We start from the raw sequence: 20,184 nt of genomic DNA, 5'->3' as shown, positions 1-20,184 counted from the left end.
TGTCAAAGCAGTACAGTCCTTGGGAGATTAAACAGTTTTCTCCTACAGGGTGAGGGATCTAGCACAGGGACAGCTGAATGGACAGAGAGATCCTCCGCAGAGAGACTGGGCAGGAGGGGTGATTATACTCTTAGCCTTTAGCTGGGAAACACACATCCCTGGTCTTTTAGTTTGTGGCTCAAGCACTGGTGCCTGTCTGTATTCTATGCTGGAAGTGACAGGCTTTTAAATTAAAAGATTGGGATAGCCAGTATCCTGCTTGAGCAGGATACTGAGCTGATACAACATGAATTTAGCTCTTTGTTTATTTGAAGCAATTACATGAAGAAATAAGCTCAAGAAGCTGTGCACCAGGGGCTGCTCCCGCTACAGACATCTACTTGCAAAGCTGTGTTGCAGAGTGATTCCTTCTTGTGCTGTGAAGCCAGTGGGGAAAGCAGAGCTCCAGCATGGGCCAGGAAACCTCTGGTGAGGTTCAGCCAAAGGGCTGGCTTGATTGTTCTTGTGGCTCATCTGTTGAGCAAGCCAGGGGCATTGCTTCCGTCAGTTATCAATGGTCACTTGCGACTCATTGACTTAAATTAGCTGCTTTTTCCTGCAAGCTGAAATACTGTGCTCTACCCAAAGTCCCTACTGCTGGGAGGTGACATGCAGGTAACTGAAAGGACTCCAGCATTAGTGTTGCACAGATGACTCTTGTGTGTTGCCTAGCATTAGGTCTGCGATTACAGCTAGTTGCAACTGACTTTGAAAACTCAGTTTTGTAAAAATTGGCCATCTGTTGTGGTTTGTTTAGGTTCTTTTCTTTAAAACTAAGATAATTTCTGCAGAGTTGAAAGCCTGAACTTTGTAATAAAGTCCATTATATTCTTAAGGGTGCTTCAGCATATTTCTGAGGTGTGCATGTCTCTGCATGGTAACAGTTATAAGAAAAACTGAGAATGGGGCAGTTGGAGATGTGTAGCTGTTTAATTGATTTTAATGCCATGGAAACTCAATTGGAGGAGCTTTGTACTTCTAGTGGAGTCAAAAAAAGCTGCATTAAGTGGAGGAGCAACTCTGAGTGTATCTGTGGAGGGTGTTAAAGCAGGCTTGAATGTGAGGGTTTTAACCATTCACATCTGTTTGTGTTGAGAGCTGACAGAGTTGGTGGTTTCAGTGCAAGTGTGGCAGGGATCAGCAGTCAAGGCTTGCCAGGGGGCTCTGAGTCAGCTTCATCAGGTGCCCATTATTATTATTAACTTATTAAAACAAGAGAGGATTAGCTCTGCCCTCTTTGCCTTTCTAAGGCAAAGGGGAAGGGGAACTCCATCAGACTGCTGCTGGGATGTTTGAATGGTACCTCAAGAATGCCAGTGCATCAGTTCCCTCTACGCAGTGCTTACTGGTTTTGGAGATGAGGTGGCTGGCCGGACTGTGAAGGCTTGTACTGGCAGCCCCTCCAGTACCCTAAGCTGCACCTGGTTCCACTGGGATATCACCATTTACCCTGGAGGAGAAGCAGGATGGAGATGCTGGAGACAAGCCAGCCTGTGGGGACTACGCAGGGCTGTCCGCACTGTCCCTCCTCACTTCTGGTGCTGTGGAAGGAGGTCACAGCTCAGGATGAAGGGCTGGCTTAGAGTTTGAGCCTGTGCTTCCAGTTTTCCATCCTTATTTTCCAGGGTTTCTGTGTAAGTAATTGGAAAATCCCTTCTATAGGCTGCCATGACAGCCTAAGAAATGTCCAGGTGGATTTGAATTTTGGTGCTGCAAAGGGCTTTGTATGTTTATTTTCAGCATCTTGCTGTCTGCTTTGCTTATGGGGTTTTGCTAGGTGGTGACACCAGGAAGTGCATATTTTGGTGGATACATTCGCGCTGCAGGAACGCAGCAGAGGAGCCCTGAGGAAAGTGATGCCACTGGGCACTGCAAGAAGGGAGTTTAGAACAGGGGGCTGATTCCCTGGCACTTAGCTGTTTCCAGAATATTTGGCTGCTGCAGGACAAAATGCTGTTTGAGAGCTGTCATTGCCTTGGGAAGGCATGCCAAGCCATTGTCTTACGGATTTGATTAAATCCAGCAGCACTTAGAGAAGCTCCAAGCATCTTTGCCTTGCTCAGCAGTAGAAGGCGATGAGGACTTTGAACTTTGCCAGTGGTGTTTCTACAGCATCATCCAATAGTAGCAATCACATTGAGAAAGTTGTTAGAGGAAAAAGGAGCCAGAGAAGGAGGGGGAAAAGGGTCTGCACAGCAGCTGTACTGCTTTCCCTGATTTGCTGAGCCCTGCTGCAGGGGTGGGTAGATGCCAATGCAGATAAGTCCTACAAAGCAGCCCCTTTAGTTGTAAGCAATGTGAAGCAAAAGGTATGAATTTCCTTCCTGGGGCAGGAAGGTTGTCTTCTTGTGCTTTTATAAGCTGCCAGTGAAGGTTACTGGCCAGGTTGGACTTGTGACATTATTTCTGTCCTTGTAGACACTTTGTGTTCCACTGTAGAATAGCATTCAGTTACTGACTTCAAAAGAAAAACGGAAGACCCTCTTGGAGATACATAATGAGTGAATGACTCTTATGTTTTAGCTAGAGTGGTAACGTAAAACAACAGGGAGAGCAATTATAAATGGTGATGGAAAAACTGTGCTTGAGGCTGGAGTCCAAGGTCTACACTCTGGTCTTCAGCATTCTTTTCATCCTTATAAATGCCTTCAGCCCTTCCATAATAGGAAAGGAGGAAGGGGAAATGGAGGTTACAGGTTTTCTCAGTTGTTTGGATACTGTCTGGCAATGGCTGATATCTGTGAGTCACCCATAGAGACTAGAGAAAACAAGCAAGTATCTTTTTCTCAGTCCAAGGTAAACCAGTCTGCTGCGTGAGTATGTTTTCTCACAGTTTATAATGAGGTTTAGTTGGCAGGAAATATGTGAGATGCTGTCGGGTTGATCCTGTACTTTTCCCCTTGCCATTTTGGAGAAGTTGTCCTGCCCTGTTTTCTTACCTTCCCTCGCTTCTAAATCCTACTTCCATTACAACGTTCTTGAAGATGGTTGTTCAAGCACTGTGTTTGTTGCTGTCCCCAAACTGTTGCATGTACAGAATGGGAAAAGTAAAACCATACTAGATGTGGTGACTGTTGCTTCAGTTGTATAATCAGAAAAACATTTTCTTACAACTGCTTAGAATTCTTTCCAGGAAAACATCTTTTTTTCTGGTACCTCCTCTTCAGCGTACAGTGAGCACTCTGCATGCCTGCAGCAAGGTGTTTCTGCACTCCATAAGGATGACTTCTGTCATATCTTTTGCTCAGTGCTGCTAGATATCTTTTGTGTGACTAATGTGCAAAAGATTTATAAAGCAATCAGTAAGAAAAATAGAACTATTTATATTATGAAATTGTAATGATGAATCAATAATAATAATAATAGTAATGAAAAAATGGAAGCAGCCTGGCTTTCACATCAGATGGGATTTGTCTGCTTTGCTAACTAGAAGAAATTGCCCAAGTGCTGTTGAGCAGGAGATCTTCAGCAGCATCTCAAGGAGGGGAGTAGGGGAGTTGCATAGGGGACCATTTCCGTCCCATTTATCAGCTTCTCTTCTGCCCCTCTACTTACACATTAACTTCAGTGCATTGACTGTTAAGGAGGCTTTACTTGAACAGCCTTGCTTTGGGACTCAACATCTTGCTTTTTACCTTGGTTTCATTCTTTAATTTTAGAGAAGTCCCCTGACAGTCTTGTGCCAGGTACCTCTGCTGTGTTGCCAGGGCTAGGCAGAAGTGTGTTTAGGGCAGGGATCTAACACTATCCCATCTCTTGTGAGGTTGCCTTGGCATCCTTCCCTTTCACCAGCCAGTTCTTACTAATGTCACTAATTACTATTCTAACTCTTACAGATTTGCCAGTTCACTTTTGCCAATGGGGATCGTATCCCAGCTCAGTGTCTGTGCCTTAAGAGAAGCTGATGCTCTGAACAGGTACTTTTGCCATGTTCTTGGCTAGGGGAAGAGAGGGTATGTGTCCAAGAGTGAAATGTGTGCAAGGTTTGCCTTATGTGTATGGATTGTGGAGTACTGTGGGAGAAACTGCTCTGCAGTGAGCAAATCCAGATGTGTTGTAAAAACACCCAGAAATAAAGATAAGGTTTGCACTTAGCCTTGCTGACAGCACACTGAGAAAAGCTTCAGAAAACACAGTGTTGCTGCAGAGCCGCTCCTGGGAGGCCATACTCCTTGCTGACACAGGCACAGCCTTTTCCTTCCCTGAGTACCAGCTGGGGAATCCCAGGCAAGCTCGAGGCTGCATATGCTGCTGTTGTGCCCTCCTGCTTTGCTGGCTTTCAGGATCTCTCCTGTTGTATGCATTTGCCCACTGCACTGAGTGGGGGTGGAAGGAAGCTGTTTTCATGTTGGTATCCAAACATGAAAAATCTGCTGTTGTTTTCTTAATGTACAGCAAGAACAGCTGTAGCAGCTTATTTTGCTCCCTTGGTAATTACTGCTCTGCCACTGATTGTTATCAGAAGCAGTGAAGTGACGCCTCTGCTGTGCTGCCCGGTACATCCCCTTCCTCGAGTTATTGGATGTATTTATTGCTTTAAAGCGTCACTGCTCAACTGAAAAATCTCATCTGCACTCTCCCAACTTTTTGGCACTGTAAGTGGATTGCTTGAGTCAGTTGTAGTCACAGAGATGCCAAACATTATTTCAGTTATGCCCCTCGCTGTACTACTAGCAGCTCCACTTGCATCTCAATTTCAATTCCTGCATTACTTTGAGGAGAAAATAGAAGGCTGGGTTGCAAGCTACTTTTTTATTAACTGGAATTATGTTCCCAGGTGACTAGAGGTGTGTACGCAACCTCTGGGATTGAAGTGGAATATTTTGGCATTTGTGGTTCCACAGGGGAGGTCTGAGAAACAGGTAGATAGATTCTGCTGTGGGAGCATTGATAGACAAGGAGGGATTGGTCTGGCACGCTGAGCTCAAGTCTTCAGCTTGCCATAAGAGCTTACAGAGCAAAAGAGGATCCCTGATAGATCTCATTCCACAGTGGAAGTGCCTTGCATTTGGCCTGCCTGAACAGCCCGTTTGATTGTAGGAGGACATAACTGTAACTTGCAGCGTTAAGCCTTATTGACCCATAAAAAAGCAAAATGGATCCTTTATGGAAAGTGATCTTTCATGAAATCTGGTTCATCCAGGACTGCCTGGACAGTGCAGCAAATGTGCTGGAAGAGTAGGAGTCAGGGTAGAACTGTTTCCACCTAATTCCCCTGTATTTTCTGGGGTTTATTGCATCATGCAAACAGACATGCTTGTCACTTGGAAGCTTGAAGCAGAGCTGGTTAGTAGAGCACTGCCCGTGCTTCCCATGCCAGCCTTCTCATTGTACTATCCTTTAATTAATTTTCTGGTGTAAAAGATCTCTTTTTAAAGGGAGAACTGTAATGAGAAGGGAAACAGCAAAGGTAGGAATGTCTGCATTTGCTAGCAAGCTGTCACAGGTGTGAGTCAGAGCGAGCCAGCACTGAGTCAGTGCACAAGTCCCCTGGTGACTCAGGTGGCAAAAGCCCAAGTAGTCTTACACACCTGAATTGCAGTGAATTTCCTGTAATAGGGTTTCACCTCCTGTAGTGGCTGTGTAGGGAGCAGTGTGTCATCCTCTTCCTCTATATGGGTTCTGAGCAGCTCAGTACACAGGGGATACAGGCCAGTGGTGGTGATAGCACTTCTCATCCCGCAAAAACGGGTGGAAACTTGATTTACCACAGCATCCTCAACTCTGCTTCTCTCCCTTCTCTCTTGTTTTGTGTGAGTTTTGTGTTTTGTTTAGTTTAGGTTTTGGGGTTTTTTTTGTTGGTTTGGTTTCATTTTTTTTTTTGGTTTGGGCTTTTGGTGGTGTTTTTTTTAAATGTGAAAGGTCATAGTAGTTGCATCTGTCTATCTTTTGAGCTTGATGAGATTCTCATTGAAATCTGGAGGTTGTGTTCTCCTGGCAGGTCTGCTTGCATGCATCATCCACTACTTTACTGTACTGGGAAGGCATTTATTTTCTGAAATGTAGTTTATTTTAGTCAAGGCTTTCCCTGTTAAACTGGCAAAAATTCAGCATTTGCAGCAGAATTTGCAGAAGATGCAATTTCACCAAATACCCAGTGTGGGGGGAGAGGAAGTGTTTCGTTAGCTTGTGAAAATGCTAAATACTCACTTGAAAAAATAGCTTGAGATACTGTTGTGAGAGCATAAGGTTGGGTAATGCAAGTTGGGGACAGCTTTATGTTTGCTACAGTTGATAATTCAGCCTGGGTTGCTCTGGTTTTTCCTTGTGATGGCTGCCACAGAGGTTAAGCGACAGTGGATAGACAGGAACCTCTTTTCAGGGTCTGGTGGCTGATGTGCCAACCTTTTGGTCTTACCCTGAGCAGTGAGTTAGCAAAATCACCTTTACCATGGGAAGAGTATGTCCATGCGGGTGCATTGCACTGTCCTGTTGTGCCTGTGCTTGGGGCCTCTGGAGGCTTGCTAAGGGTCGAGCTTTGTGATGATACAAGCACTATCATCCCTATGTTTGACTACCCTTGTCAGCTACTCTGAAATGTGTAGTGGCCTGTAGGATATCCTGGGGCACTGCTGCAGCTATCTCCTCCCCAGCTGCTGCTCCAGGCCTCATTGTTTACACCAGCTGCTCCTGACCATTCTGGGTGTTGAACTCGCTTCTCACGTGAACAACGGACTGTCAGAGGTGCAGTGATCTTTTTGTGTTCTTGCATCTCCCCTGACATTTCCACAACTCTTTTTACAGAGGCACCTTTGTTATCACTAGCAGCTGATGCTGCAAATGCCAGACATCTGATGATGGCATCAGGGAGTGGATGACTGTGTTCAAAGCCTTTGATACTTAGTCCTCTGATAAATGAGACTTAGCTCCACATGTGGGCACATAAATGATCTCTTTGCTGCTGCAGGTTAGCTCCTGAAGCTTGTTTTATCCTTCTTTTTCTTTTTCCCCCTGTGGCAGTCAATTGCACAACAGCTTTGTCATGTTTCCATTAAGAAAAAAAAGGAGAAATTGTTGAGTTTCAATTTTCTTCTAAATGTTTGGAAACCAGAAGAAAGAGGGAAAGTGGCACTAGTATTTTAGTATTTTTCAGAGACATACCTTTGTGAAAGAACTGGAAACATTTAAGTGCTGTTTCAGACACTGGGGTAGAAGTGCCAAGAGAATCAAGATACTGCCGATACTGTTGAATTATGCTTAAGTTATGTGGGCATACACTGAAAATAGCCATCTTGGGTTGGACCAAAGGTGCATCTAAAATGGTTGTGTCCAAAGCAGTACCCTGTCTCCAGTGGTGGTAAAGGAGTAGCTCTGGAAGGAGCTGTATAGAAGCTGAGCCGCCTAATTCAAGACTTTCATCTGCTGTAGCCTGACTTTTTGACTTGCAAATGTGCTAGGTTTGCGCAGGCTGCGAGCTTCTCTTGGCTGGCAGCCTCCAGCCCCAGGTAGTTTGGCAGGCGAGGAGCAGCCATGTCTGTACAGGCTGAATGCTGAAACTTAGGTCTGCACATGTGGTAATAGCGGTGGGAAGGCTGTCGCTGCCTTACCTGAAGTGAAGGACAGAGCTGACTTTTGCAAAGTTCAGATCACTGTTTTAAAAGTCTTTGTTTAGCGCAGATAAGCAGTTGTGGCATGCACTTCTGTTTCTTGGGTATTTCAGTTAGTGCTTACCCAGCCCCCTAGGCATGACAGTACCAATTTGTCTTTCAATTTACTTTCTCATGCAGAGGTCTCAAGTAGCCCTGATGGAGAATCAGCGGTTGGTGCCTGTCTAAATTACTACTTATCCCTTGAGGCTGTTATGCTCTGCTTTGCTCTGTAATTACTTGCCACACATTGCATGCTTCCCAGCGGCTTTCTCTGCAGTTTTTAAAAGGGAAGATAAGGAACATCGGCAGACTGACATCAGGGAGGGCTGCTGGTAGTGGGCAGACAGAGTTGGTTTTAGCCTTGATATTAGCATGAAGCATACTCTCCAGGCAGATCCCATTGTGACTCTATGAAGTTACTCTTTCCTTGGCTTATCTGTTGGAAAACCCTTTTCAAGTTTAGTTTGGAAAGAGATACACACAGATGGTCGCTCTTCAGTTGTTACTCATGTTGGGGTTTTTTTATGCTTTTTTCCTCAGGTGAAACCCAGGCTTGCTGCCAATAAATGAATCACAGAATTAGAAAGAAACTGAACACTGAAGAGTCTGTGTTTTTTCTCTGTAAGCTAGAAATGCAACGGGCTATCTAGTATTTTATCAGTTCACAAGGAATTGTGTTGCTTTTTCTTTTTGGCTGAATTTCTTTGTAGCTTGCTTGTTTGTTTTCCTCAGAGAAAAGATAGAGCTTACATTAAGACTTGCTTTGGCTATGTTTTCTTCCTTGCTTGAGACTATCTGAATGGTTCCATTTTTATGGACTAATGCCAGGGCTTTGCTTTGGAGTACTGCTGTTGTGATCTGGTAAAGAGGTTGTTTTCAACCTAAGTAGCCAAGAATTACTGTAATGTTAGATCTTTTAGATACTGTAATTGAAGTCAAGGGAAGGAGAGAGCAATAGCATTGCTGGAAGACTTGGGCTCAATGTGCCTTTGAAGATTTATGAAACTGAAGTTACACTCTTGCTTGAATCCCTTGGGGTCCAGGATGCTATGGATGGTGCAGTCCATGTGAACTCATTTTCTGGCCTAAAAGGATCTTTGGTGTTGCATTGCTCCTGGGTTTTTAGCCACAAGTCACAACTGGCCAGCATGCAGCTGGTTTTGGACTCTGTAAGGGCCCTTGAGAGGATTCTGGAGAGTCCCATGCTGGGCTTCTATGGTGCAGGAAGATGAAGCTGAGGAAGAAGGTGGAAATGGAAACCTGAAGGCAAGGATTTCCAGTGGGTATCTAGAATTGCAGCTTGTTGTCTACCTCTCTAACTCTGCAAAATTGAGGCAAGGGTCTCTGGTAGACTTTGGTAAGCGCAAGGAGATGGCTAGTGCTTCCAGGTGTATTAACTAATTCCTGAAATAGCCTTTTTTAAAAAAAGCTTTATTGTGGGGTAGTGGTTTTTGGGGCCTTGCTGGTCATACTTTGAGTGGAATTAGGACTGTCTGAAGCCTGCTTGAGGAGAATAGGGACTGGTGCATGCATGGCATACAATGATGCTGATAGTGCTGTCATCAGCCCCTACATGTTTCCATACCTCTTGTGTTGCACAGCAAGGACCACACAAAGGAGAGGCACAGTATCCCAGTGATTTAGCTGGTTGCATTTAAATATACTGAGATTTATTGCTTCAAGATAGGTCCTGGCTTGAAAGATGCCCTTGCTGTCTATCTCTTGCAGTGAGGATTTTCTTAAAGAAGGGGTCTGTTGAAGGAGACAGAGCAGCAGACACAATTTTCTTTAAGTAATGGGAGGGCAGCTCTTTGCTGCTGTTCCTTCCCATGGCCCCATATTTATTCCACATGTGTGTCATCCTGTCTTGGGAGGGCCCTCACCTGTTACATTAGGAAGTGTAGCTTGTTTCTGAGATGTGGGAGGATAGAGAGGGGCTCACATGTCTGACAAGGCACCTCATTCCCTCCACAGTCAATCCTTCATTCCGTTTTCTACCCCTGGTGAAGTGCTAAGCAGAGACAGACTCCACAGACTCCAGGTGCTGTGCCAACAGCCCAGATGTGGTGGCTGGGCTCATCCCATGCCTGGATGGGAGCTGTGGAAGCAATGGGGGCTGCATCCCTGTGTGCTGGGAGTGCTGGGAGCTGCTGAAACCCCCTCACTGGGTTTCTGCTAACTGCATTCCTGGATTCATTCAACCGCGTAAAAACCAGACTGGTGGGAGCTGGGTTAAATGGCTCGACTTTAATTTTCGGCTTTTATTTCCTAGCATGCAACTACTGTAATTCCTCTGTGTTACTTTTATCATCCTGTATTTCTGAAAGTATAATTTTCTTTCTTTCCTGAGCGTTTTGCACAGTGTTTTCTATAGCTATTGGTGGTGGGCATTTCCTCTTACCTCCCATCTGCAGCCCCATGTTTGAATAAATTGTTCACATTATCACATTGTCTTCCAATTTTTTTTTTTGGCCAGGTTTCAGTTAAGACTGCTAAGTTGAGCGTTAAGCAGGACTTTGTAAGCTTGATGGAGTTGACTTTTGTTAAAACATTTCTAAGGACATAACAAATCCTGCTACTTCTGATTTTATATATCGCATCCCACATGTTAAGTCTATTCTGCTCTACCAGTCCAATGTGTATTCGTTGTCCCTCAATTCCTTCCAGAAATAATAGCTTATTATTAGGATCTGTATGCATATGACAAAGTTTTGCACCAAAGACATTTATCTCTTTATCTAGTTGAAACTTGATAGGTCAGAAACTGGACCCTATGGTCAGGATGGTGTAACATCTCTGAACTCGGTTGGTTTGTTCAGAGTGATAGTTGTAGAATGCTCATTAGTAGATTTAATAAAATACAGAATTAAGCCCAATACTAAAATTATGAATTTGTTGTACTAAGTTAGCTGAACTGGTTACTTTTAAACCAGTGGGCTTTGTAAAACCAAGCATCCTGCAGGTTGTGACAACATCAAGTCCCCTAAGACCTATCACACCAACAAACAACACTCTATCATATGGTCATATTGACTCTGGACTCACCTGGGCAATCTACCTGTGGGAGAGGGAGACAGAATGGAGAAGACCAAGGACTAGAATTGAGACCCCCCACATGAGACTTTTGAGCATGCATAATTACAAAACAAATATAGCTGTTCCAGGAAATAAAGTTACTATGTTTTCATAGAAAACTCATGTCAGGAACTCATTGGCATAGAACTGAATATTTGTGGGTTTTGTGTGTATTAGTTGGTGTTTTTTGCTAACTTGTTGGAGCACTTATGGTGAAGAATCCCCGGGGCTGCCCCAGTGCCATTAATAAAGAATATGTGCTTAACGGTCTTGTTTGCTGTTAAGTTCAATTTCTTTGTTTCAAGAGTGTGATCTTCTGGCTATGCGAAGACTAAGGTTTGCTTCTCTAATTTAAAATGAGCTGTAACAGTGAATTTTTCCATTCAGGTTTTTTTGGAACTAAGTATCTTTTAAGTGAAAAGTGGGCTTTATTTGCATTTCTGGATTTTTCCTCTCCCCTTTGAGCACTGAATACTGATTAAAGGCTTTCAGTTTTATGAGTGTGGGTAGATGGTATTTGTGCCATAGCAGTGGCATCTCCTAGAGTGTGTCTGACTTCTCCTTTCTGCTAATTAACATTGACCTTATTGAGGGGGACAAGATCTCCTTGCCCATTGGGTACTGGGAGTCTTCTGACCAGCAGCTGGGAGGACTGCAATGAGCAAATGGGATGCAAGCCACCCACAGCAAGTCACATGGACCTTGCAGTATTTGCTGCTTGTGGTCTGATGCTCAGGAGTTAACACCTGAGTGTTAACTGTTTGAACCGTGGAATCCCAATACTTGCTGCAGCTGACCAGCTAAATTGGTTAAATGAAGGATTAATTTAATGAAGGACCTAGCCATGTCAGTGTAGCACCCCTTATGTAGGTTTAGTCATGATTACTTAAAAATGCCAAAGGTAAGAAGTTAATTATGCTTCTCCTTGAAAAACCTGGTTAGGATTAGAGGTCAATTTTAAAAAATTAATTTTCAGAAGAGCTTGCAACTGACAGTTGTCTGAATCCAGACAGTTATCTGAATATTATTTCTGAGTGAAAACACCAGTTCCTTGTCTTTGGAGATGCCCTTCAGGCCTTCAAGACAAGACAAGTAGTAGTTACCTCTGAGCTACAGCAGTTTCTCTATTTGACTCTTTTTGCTTGGCCTGTTAAAAACTCTCCAGATAGGCTGGGTTTTGTTTAAATTAGCTGGTCCTCTACCTCAATTAAGAAGCTCTTTTGGATAAATGTTTACTGTTAGCATGGAGAGAAAACGTTCTGTAAGCAGTGTGATGCTAAGCCTGTTGGTATGTTATTTGGGGAAAAAAAAAGTCTATGAACTGTATGGCTTACTTGAACATTCTAGACTTAGAGATTTGGCAGGTGTTTGTGAAAGATACTTTTGCTTTCCTGGTGGAAACCCTTTGGATTGAACTTTCTTTGAGTCAAGGGACTTTGTACATCTGGTATGGAAAAGCCTGAAAGCATACCCAGCTCACAGTGTCTGTGGAAAAAACAGTTGCTTTATCTGCTTGTGAGTTCTGGGGACCCCATTGCTTGAACACAGTATCAAGCTCAGCACACTTTGTCATGCAAAGTAACGTGGATAGGGTTGGCAGCTGGCACACCTTTGGAAAAGCCTGTTATTATAGTCTTGCCATAAAGTTTTAATTAGGCAGCTGAATTAATTATAGTGGTAGACTAGTATAGCTAAAATGGCTCCTCTACCTATTCTACCAAGGATCGCTTTGTTTCTGTCCTTCTAGGTTGGCATGCTGCAGAGGTACTAGGCAGTTTTGTTCTGCTATATTTGCTCCCTTACCATGTTTGTATTGGTATTAATGATAAGTACATCCCCTACCACTCCTAATAAGGTAGCAAAAGCTGCAAGGATGAGGCATGAGAAAACAGGTTTGGTGTTAATTTAGAAGCTAGATGCCTAATGCTTTCTTAATAGTTGCAGTTGCACACATGAAAATATGGTTTATGTATTCATACAATATTAACAGTCTGCATAACGCGTAGTGTGAATTTTTACCTGTGTGAAACCATACTTGTAGACATAACTATTAATATTATACTCAACTATTAATATATCTAATGAAGGATTGCCCTGGATGTTGAACTGAACTTGGAAAGTCATAGTGGTCATGCTTACTGAGTACTTTAGAAGTTATATTGATCTGCAGATTGGGCAGTCACCTGCTTTTTGGTGGGAAATGTGACCCTACTGAAGACGAGTCTTTGGATTGATTTCAGGTGGCTCGCGACAGCATGTTATATTCCTTCAAATCTAGAATTACAGTTTATGAAAGTAGCAGAAAAATGGATGCTTATCGGATGCTCTTGAGTTCTTGAGAGGATTTTTGGGACACCTGCAGCGAGGAGCTGTCAGCCTTCTCAGTTTGGTAAGTTTGTTACCAGGTGTACTCCATCTATAGAGCAGATGCTGAAGGGCACCAACCCAGTGTGTGTTTTGCAAGCTCTGCAGTGAAGCACTCTGCAGGGTTTGAGATATATGAAAGTGCTGTATCTTTTCTCTGGAGGCTAAGCTATTCACCTGCCCTGGAACTGAAGACAAAAAAAGCAGCCATTATTAGCAGATGAAAAAGATCAGTCTGCCAGCTTGCCTAACACATGGGTTATGCTACATCCCAGAGCTTTTTGTTAAGTGCAACTCAAATAAAAAGCAAGCAAACCTCTGAACAAAACAGAAACCAAAACTAACAAAGGAAGCATCCTCTATTCAAATGAACTGCTGTAGGTGAGGGAGGAAAAAACTAGGTCATCAGTGACATCCAAAGGCTTGCTACTTTGGCCAGAAACCTGCAGTTTAGAGATGGCAGGCATTTCTTAAGTGTAGTGATGGTGGTAGGGATGTTCTTGTGGTGCAATCCTAGGCAAAAGCAGGGTAGATGATGAAGAGTGGCAGAAGGTGCTGAGCTAGGGTGCAGGAAAGACATGTCTCCGGACATGTCTTGTTCCTATTTAGACAAGTTGAGATGCACCTCAGAGACAGCTCTGGTTCTGTTCTCTGTAGTTTTTGATGCAATGTACAGTAGGGAGGAAGGGAACCTGGTCCCAGCATTCACCTGTTTTTGGCTTGCATGAGCAGAGCAAATAAGAGTAAAGCAGAGTGCAGCGCAAGTGTGTGGCGGCACCAAGGGACTTGCTTGGCTGCGCTGTATGAGCATCTCCCCATGGCAATACAGTAGGAGTCCTGGTCTGCAGGACACTTAGCTTCATGCCTAGGTGTGTTGGTTTATTTGAAAGTCTGGCACAAAGCAGAGATGCTCAGGTTGTTGCTTTTATTACTGTAGGATTTGTAATGCTGGGTTAAGGATGCATCCCTGCAAATACAGGAGTGAGAGGCCTGTTTGTTCTGGTTACTTTCCTAGTTGCCAGAAGCCTTGCTGGTATGAGGTGGGAAAAGAAATGAGAGAAAGGGTTGTTTTAGCTGGATGCTGAATGTGAAGAGTAGGTTCGGTATGCCCACAGGCTGCATTGTCAGCATGTAAATCTAGTGAGCAGGAGAGAGGACAGACTGCTTATATTGCCACTGGTGTCAGCTCTGGTTTTCTTATAGGTGGTGGACCATGAATGCACAGACCCATTGACAGGATGTCCTGGTTTTAACCTCAATGAAGGGCTTGGTCTGCCCTGAAGTGTAATGCATTTCTGCGTAAGCCTTTCCAATAGCAAAGGGTTTCACACTTCTTTGTCTCTGCCACCCTTACAGGTGGCTCGTGCCATGCCACTTATCTTCACCTCTCTCTGGAGTGAGAGATGGTGGCCCAGAGTTTTAGTTGTGATCATCACTCTCATTACTGCTGTCTATAATGTCTGTAGAGGTCAGAGTCTTTCATTTAACCAGCAACTAATGATAATATCCTCATAAGGTGAATATCAGAAAAAATTTTTTTACTGTTAGAGTGACAGAGCGCTGGAACAGGCTGCCCAGAGAGGTTGTGGAGTCTTCTTCACTGGAGACATTCAAAACCCACCTGGACGCATTCCTGTGTGATGTACTCTAGGTGACCCTGCTCTGGCAGGGGGGCTGGACTAGATGATCTTTTGAGGTCCCTTCCAACCCCTAGGATTCTATGATTCTATGATTCTATAAAATTGTAGTAGCCTATCATTTTAATTCTTTCAGAGTCTTGGCACCTTGTATACAGAAGTGAGTGACATGATGTGAGAGTGCCTGCTTACTCATAGTGTGCTTGGATGCTTGAAGCAGCTGCTGAGAGTGAGAAGGTCAGGAAGAGTGCAGAGAAAAAAGAAAGGTTTGGTCAGCCTGGTTGGAAAGTAGCTACAGCAGTGAGCAAATGTTTCCTCTTACACACACACACACACACACAATTTCTGACATTGAGGCATGGAGTGCTTGGAAGTGAGTTGAATGATCTGCATAAAGTCCTTAGATTTCCGTTATCAAGGCAGATGTGGCTAAAAACCTTCAGAAGAGACCTCCACCTAATTTTTGTTGCTGCTGATTTGTTCTAGATGATTGGTTGCCACAGGAATAAGGATTGTTGGTCTCTGCTCTATATTACTGGTGTTGCTTCTTTCCCCTGGTTCAGGGGGAATGAAGGTGTCCTCTGCATGAGCCATTAACCTGTTTCCCATTCCTTGCTGCATTCATGCATATTCTGACAGAGCAACCCAAAAGTGAAGGTGATCAGCTTCCTCCTTGCTACGAACATTTCTGCTGTTAATGAGAAATGTTTTCCCTGAAGCTGCCCTGGGAAGTTTGCTTTTGCCAGGGTTCAACTTGGGTACTTGGTCAAACAGAGGAACAGCTTGGAATCAGTGCCTTAGTCCTTCAACTGCCAGAGGAGAAGTGCAGGAATAAAATGACTTAAAGCCCTGTCTGTTCAGTAGTATGACACAGCACTGGCTTCCTATTCCTTATGTGTATACTGGTTTTTAGAACCTTCCAGCATAATCTACCAATTAATGGTTTTGGTAAGTGTTTGCTGTGGAAAACGTGGTGTAGAGAGTGATCCTGGAGTGTTTTTCTGGGAGTTCATCCTGTCTGGTGGTGCAAGAGTTTTGTAAGCATGATCTGCTTGTTGCAGCATCTGAGATTGCAGTGGTCAGTGGGGCAGGTGTGTCCAGGCAGATGGAGATGTCCTCTGATTTCCTCTAAAGCTTGTGGCCCATTAATCATGAGAGCAGATGCCTTTTGTAATGGTTGATGGTTGTGGATACTGTATACATTTTGTGCAACTTGCTGGGTATCTCAGTCCTGCCTTTGGATTGATGAAGGGTAGCTGCACTTGTTCTTGTCCATTTGAACACTAGGAGTTTCTGTTCCAGAGTGGCACACTGTGGAGAAGACAGGACATGCTGTGTCTCACTGGGACGCTGCACCAGAGAAAACAATGTTTTCCCTTGGAACCTTCTGTCCAAGAAAGAGCAGGTGGTGGTTGTTCTCTGCAAGGACAGAAGTATCTATGATCCCTCCTTGGTCTGCTCATATTGCAGAGATGCCAGAACTTTAGTGCTCAAACTTCTCCCAGCTTTGCTGTAATGCCAATGTGTGGTAGCTCATGAGTGGAAGGGTTACAACACTGAGTCCAGCCAAGGTCCAACTCAGCCAGTATCCATCCCTAGTGACAACCAGAGTGGATCATCAGCGGATGAGAATGAGCTGCTGGTTTAACTCACAGTCTCATTCTTCTACAGTTTGCATGTTACTTTGCAGACTCTTTCTATAACTTGCTCTGAGTAGCAAAACATACCACAGCCCAGTTGTGGGTCATTTGGAAGAAATATTTTTTCCTTCTGTTTGACTTTTTTAATCTAGTGTCTCAAGGGTTTTAATTGTGAACAGTTGTTATTTTTTTCCTAATATGGTTTGCATGACACCAGTAGCTCCTGCACGTTACTTTTTTTCTTGACTCAGTACATAGATACTTTTTGCTGTGATGCTCACAGCTCAATATTTCATTACAATATTCTGTCTGCCTTGACTACTGTTCTGGAGCCTGCATTTAGGCAAACACTTTGTGGATGCTTTGGAAAGGATTTGAACTGACCTTCTAATTGGAGAGAAAATAGGGTAATGGCAGACTTACTTGAGGAAGTGTTCTGTGCTTCATTGCATTTGTATTCTTACTGGAGGAGTTGAACATCCTGAAGAGAAGGAATTTGGAAACATGTTCACATGAGGAACATCTTTGTTCCTCAACAAGCATTTTTGTTGAACATCTCACGTTTATTCTCTTGCTGAAACATTAGGCAATTTATCAGCCTTTTCATTCTGTAGCTGGACACCCCTTTGTGCTGTCTTTCCAGATAAAAATAAAGTGAATGATGAATGCTAACAGTATGATCTCAGTGGTTCATCTAGAGAAAGACAGAGCTGACTGCTCTCTTCATTTTAATCACTCAGTTAAAAGTACTGAAAGCTGCAAACGAACCGTTTTCAGGTTGCCAAGTGCTGTGATAAGAAAATAACCAGCCTCATTTCCTCAAGATTGCCAGAGTTGATGTCTGTACATACAAAAATCCAAGACACACAAAGCCCAACCCATAGACTCCTATGCAAGAGCACTACTGCTTGAGATGGTTTGATGAAAACAATAATGCATCCAGTCAATTGATCATCATGCTCTGCAGTAGACAGTACACTTTCCATCAGCTTCATTTACCGTGATGCATGGGGAGGACAGTTCTGTGTTTGTTATGGGATTTTCTGGTCTTCCCTCGGAAAAGATTATTTTTTTAAAACGTGTCTTTGATTTCTGCTTTGTGCATATAGATGTATTACTTGGTAAGGACTTTGGAGGCAAAGGGGAATTTGTGCAAGTAATCATGGATGGATAAGGGCTCTTGCTCAAGGAAACTGATGAAGTGAGCAGGCTAGAAGTTAAGCCTACAAATCTCTACTTCTGTGCTAAGCCTTGTTTTTTCTCTATGCTGGTCCATGTTGAGAGGATTGGAGTACCATATACAGCAACAGAGTAGAAACTGGGCGGTGACTGGTTTTGGTGAAACTTTCCCTGTGTCTCTTGGTTTCTCTTTCCAACGGGATTTTCTTAATACTGTCCTCCTTCCCCATCCAGGCACAAACAAAGGCTGGGGGGAGAATGGATAGAGCACAGCCCTGAGGAGAAGACCCTGGGGGTGGTAATAGGTGAGAAGGTCAACTTAAGACACCAGCGTGTGCTTGCAGCCCCGAGAGCCAACCACGTCCTGGGCTGCATCAAAAGGGGCACAGACAGCAGGGCCAGGGAGGTGATTCTGCCTCTCTGCTCTGGTGAGACCCCACCTGGAGTACTGTGTACTGTTCTGGAGCCCTCAGCACAAAAAAGACGTGGACCTGTTGGAAAAGGTCCAGAGGAGGACTACAAAGATGATCAGAGGGCTAGAGCACCTCTCCTATGAAGACAGGCTGAGAGGGTTGGGGCTGTTCAGCCTGGAGAAGAGAAGGCTTGAGGGAGACCTTGTAGTGGCCTTCCAGTACCTGAAGGGGCTACAGGAAAGCTGTGGAGGGGCTTGTCACCAGAAAGGGTAGTGATAGGACAAGGGGTAATGGTTTTCAACTGAAAGAGGGTAGATTTAAGTTAGACATTAGGAAGAAACTCTTCACCATGAGGGTAGTAAGGCACTGGAATAGGTTGCCTAGGGAGGTTGTGGAAGTGCCCTCCATGGAGGTGTTTAAGACCAGGTTGGATGAGGCTTTGTGCAGCCTGGTCTAGTGTGAGGTGTCTCTGTTCATAGCAGCGAGGTTGGATCCTGATGATTTTCTGTGATCTTCTGGTGAATGGTGCTGGATGAGATTGAGAAGGGCCTTTGTCCATGGCAAGGACTCCCAAACACTACGATGACTAGTTTAATTGATGATGGGTCTGAGCAGAGGAAACAGCTGCCTGCCTGGCTGCATTCTGATGGCTCGGTGGGACCTGTCCTTTTGCTTTTTGGGTCATCCCATGTTACCTGGCGTGATTTTCTTATGAGGCTTGTATTTGCTGAGTGTGCAAGATTTTACCAGAATGTGACTGCTGTTACTTTAGGAATAGCATCAGTAAAACCAGGCTGCTGTAGTCTGCTCTCCAAAAAGCATTTGGTTGCTCTTTTTCCCCTATGCCACAACAGAGCACTGCAGACTTCTCCAGCTCTTGCTCGAAATGCAAGCAATTTTCTTTAGTCTTTCATGATCCTAAAGAACCTTGTGGCAATACACCACCAAAATACTGCTGTTCACGTTGAAGTATGCCATGGACACGTCCTTCCCTTGAAGGGAGGAGGAGATCATGGACCAAAGATGACAGATGGGCTGAATGCTTGTGGGATCAGAAGCACAGTGGTCTTTTCCTCAGTTCCTTCAGTGGCAGGGACAGCTGAAATGACTAGGAAAACACAGCTGATTAACAAATGGCTTAGCGGCTGGTGCCATTGGATGAACTTGGGTTTTTCAGTCGTGGAGATGTTTACATGGCACTGGATCTGCTAGAAAAAAATGGTGTAGAACTATCAACAAGGAGAAGGATTCTTGACCAGAAGTTAGTGGGGTTCATTGAGAGGACTTCAAACTAGTTTTGAAGGGGGTAGGGGATAAAACCAGGCCCACTGAAAATCAGCATGTGGGCAACAAGAGGACAAGAGTTACCAGGTCTCATCCAGAGAGCTTTAAACCCGGTTCAAAGGGAGATGGGGATACAGCTGGGTTTGCTAGAAAGGTGCCTGGGTGTTGTGGCCCAGAACTTGTGGGGTGACATGCTAGTATTTTCCCCCTCTTTGAAATGCTTATACACTAATGCACACAGCATGGGGAATGAACAGGAAGAACTAGAGATCATCTGTGTGTGGTTGTACGGCCATGATCTCATTGCAATCACTGAGACATGGTGGGATAGCTTACACGACTGGAATGTCATGGATGGGTACATCCTTTTTAGGAAAGATAGGCCAGCAAGGCAAGGTGGTGAAGTTGTTCTTTATGTGAGAGAGTAACTGGAATGTGTTGAGCTCTCCCTGGGGGTGGATGAAGAGAGTTGAAAGTCTGTGGGTAAATATTAAGGGGCAGACTAATAACGAGGGACAGTGTTGTGGGTGTTTATTACAGGCCATTGGATCAGGATGAGGATGTTGATGAGACCTTCTACAGGCAGCTGAGAGTTGCCTCACAATCAGAGGCCTTTGTTCTCATGGGGGACTTCAATCACCCTGATACCTGCTGGGAAGACCACTCAGCCAGGCAGGCACAGTCCAGGAGGTTCCTCCAGTGCCTTGATGATAACTTTTTGACTCAGGTGGTGCAGAAACCAAGAAGGAGAGGTGTACTACTAGACCTCGTATTGACAAACAAAGAGGGACTGGTAGAAAATATTAAAGTTGGGGGCAGCCTTGGTTATAGTGACCATGAGATGGTAGAGTTCAGAATCATATGCAGCTGGTACCAAGCATGTAGCAGGGTCAAACCCCTGGCTTTCAGAAGAGTTAATTTTGGCCTTTTCAAGGAACTGCTTGGAGAAATCCAATGGAATCGG

General features: G+C 44.2%; 1 protein-coding gene across 5 annotated transcripts in view; it reads left to right on the top strand.

Moving 5' to 3' along the window:
• LOC127385701 (uncharacterized) overlaps window positions 1-20,184 on the top strand; it is a 77,778-nt gene that overhangs the window by 7,350 nt on the left and 50,244 nt on the right. For 2 of the 5 annotated variants that reach the window (XM_051621707.1, XM_051621706.1), the window contains exon 2: window positions 12,944-13,092. The exons of 2 other annotated variants lie outside the window; for them this stretch is intronic. The gene's annotated coding sequence lies outside the window, so the exon portion shown is untranslated. Of the gene's footprint in view, window positions 1-3,875; window positions 3,957-12,943; window positions 13,093-20,184 lie in introns of all 5 variants that reach the window. One more of the 5 variants, XM_051621705.1, reaches the window with a different exon arrangement.

Source organism: Apus apus, chromosome 5 (genome assembly GCF_020740795.1).
Source record: "Apus apus isolate bApuApu2 chromosome 5, bApuApu2.pri.cur, whole genome shotgun sequence".
NCBI lineage: Eukaryota > Metazoa > Chordata > Aves > Apodiformes > Apodidae > Apus > Apus apus.
This window is presented reverse-complemented; position numbering and strand designations above follow the sequence as displayed.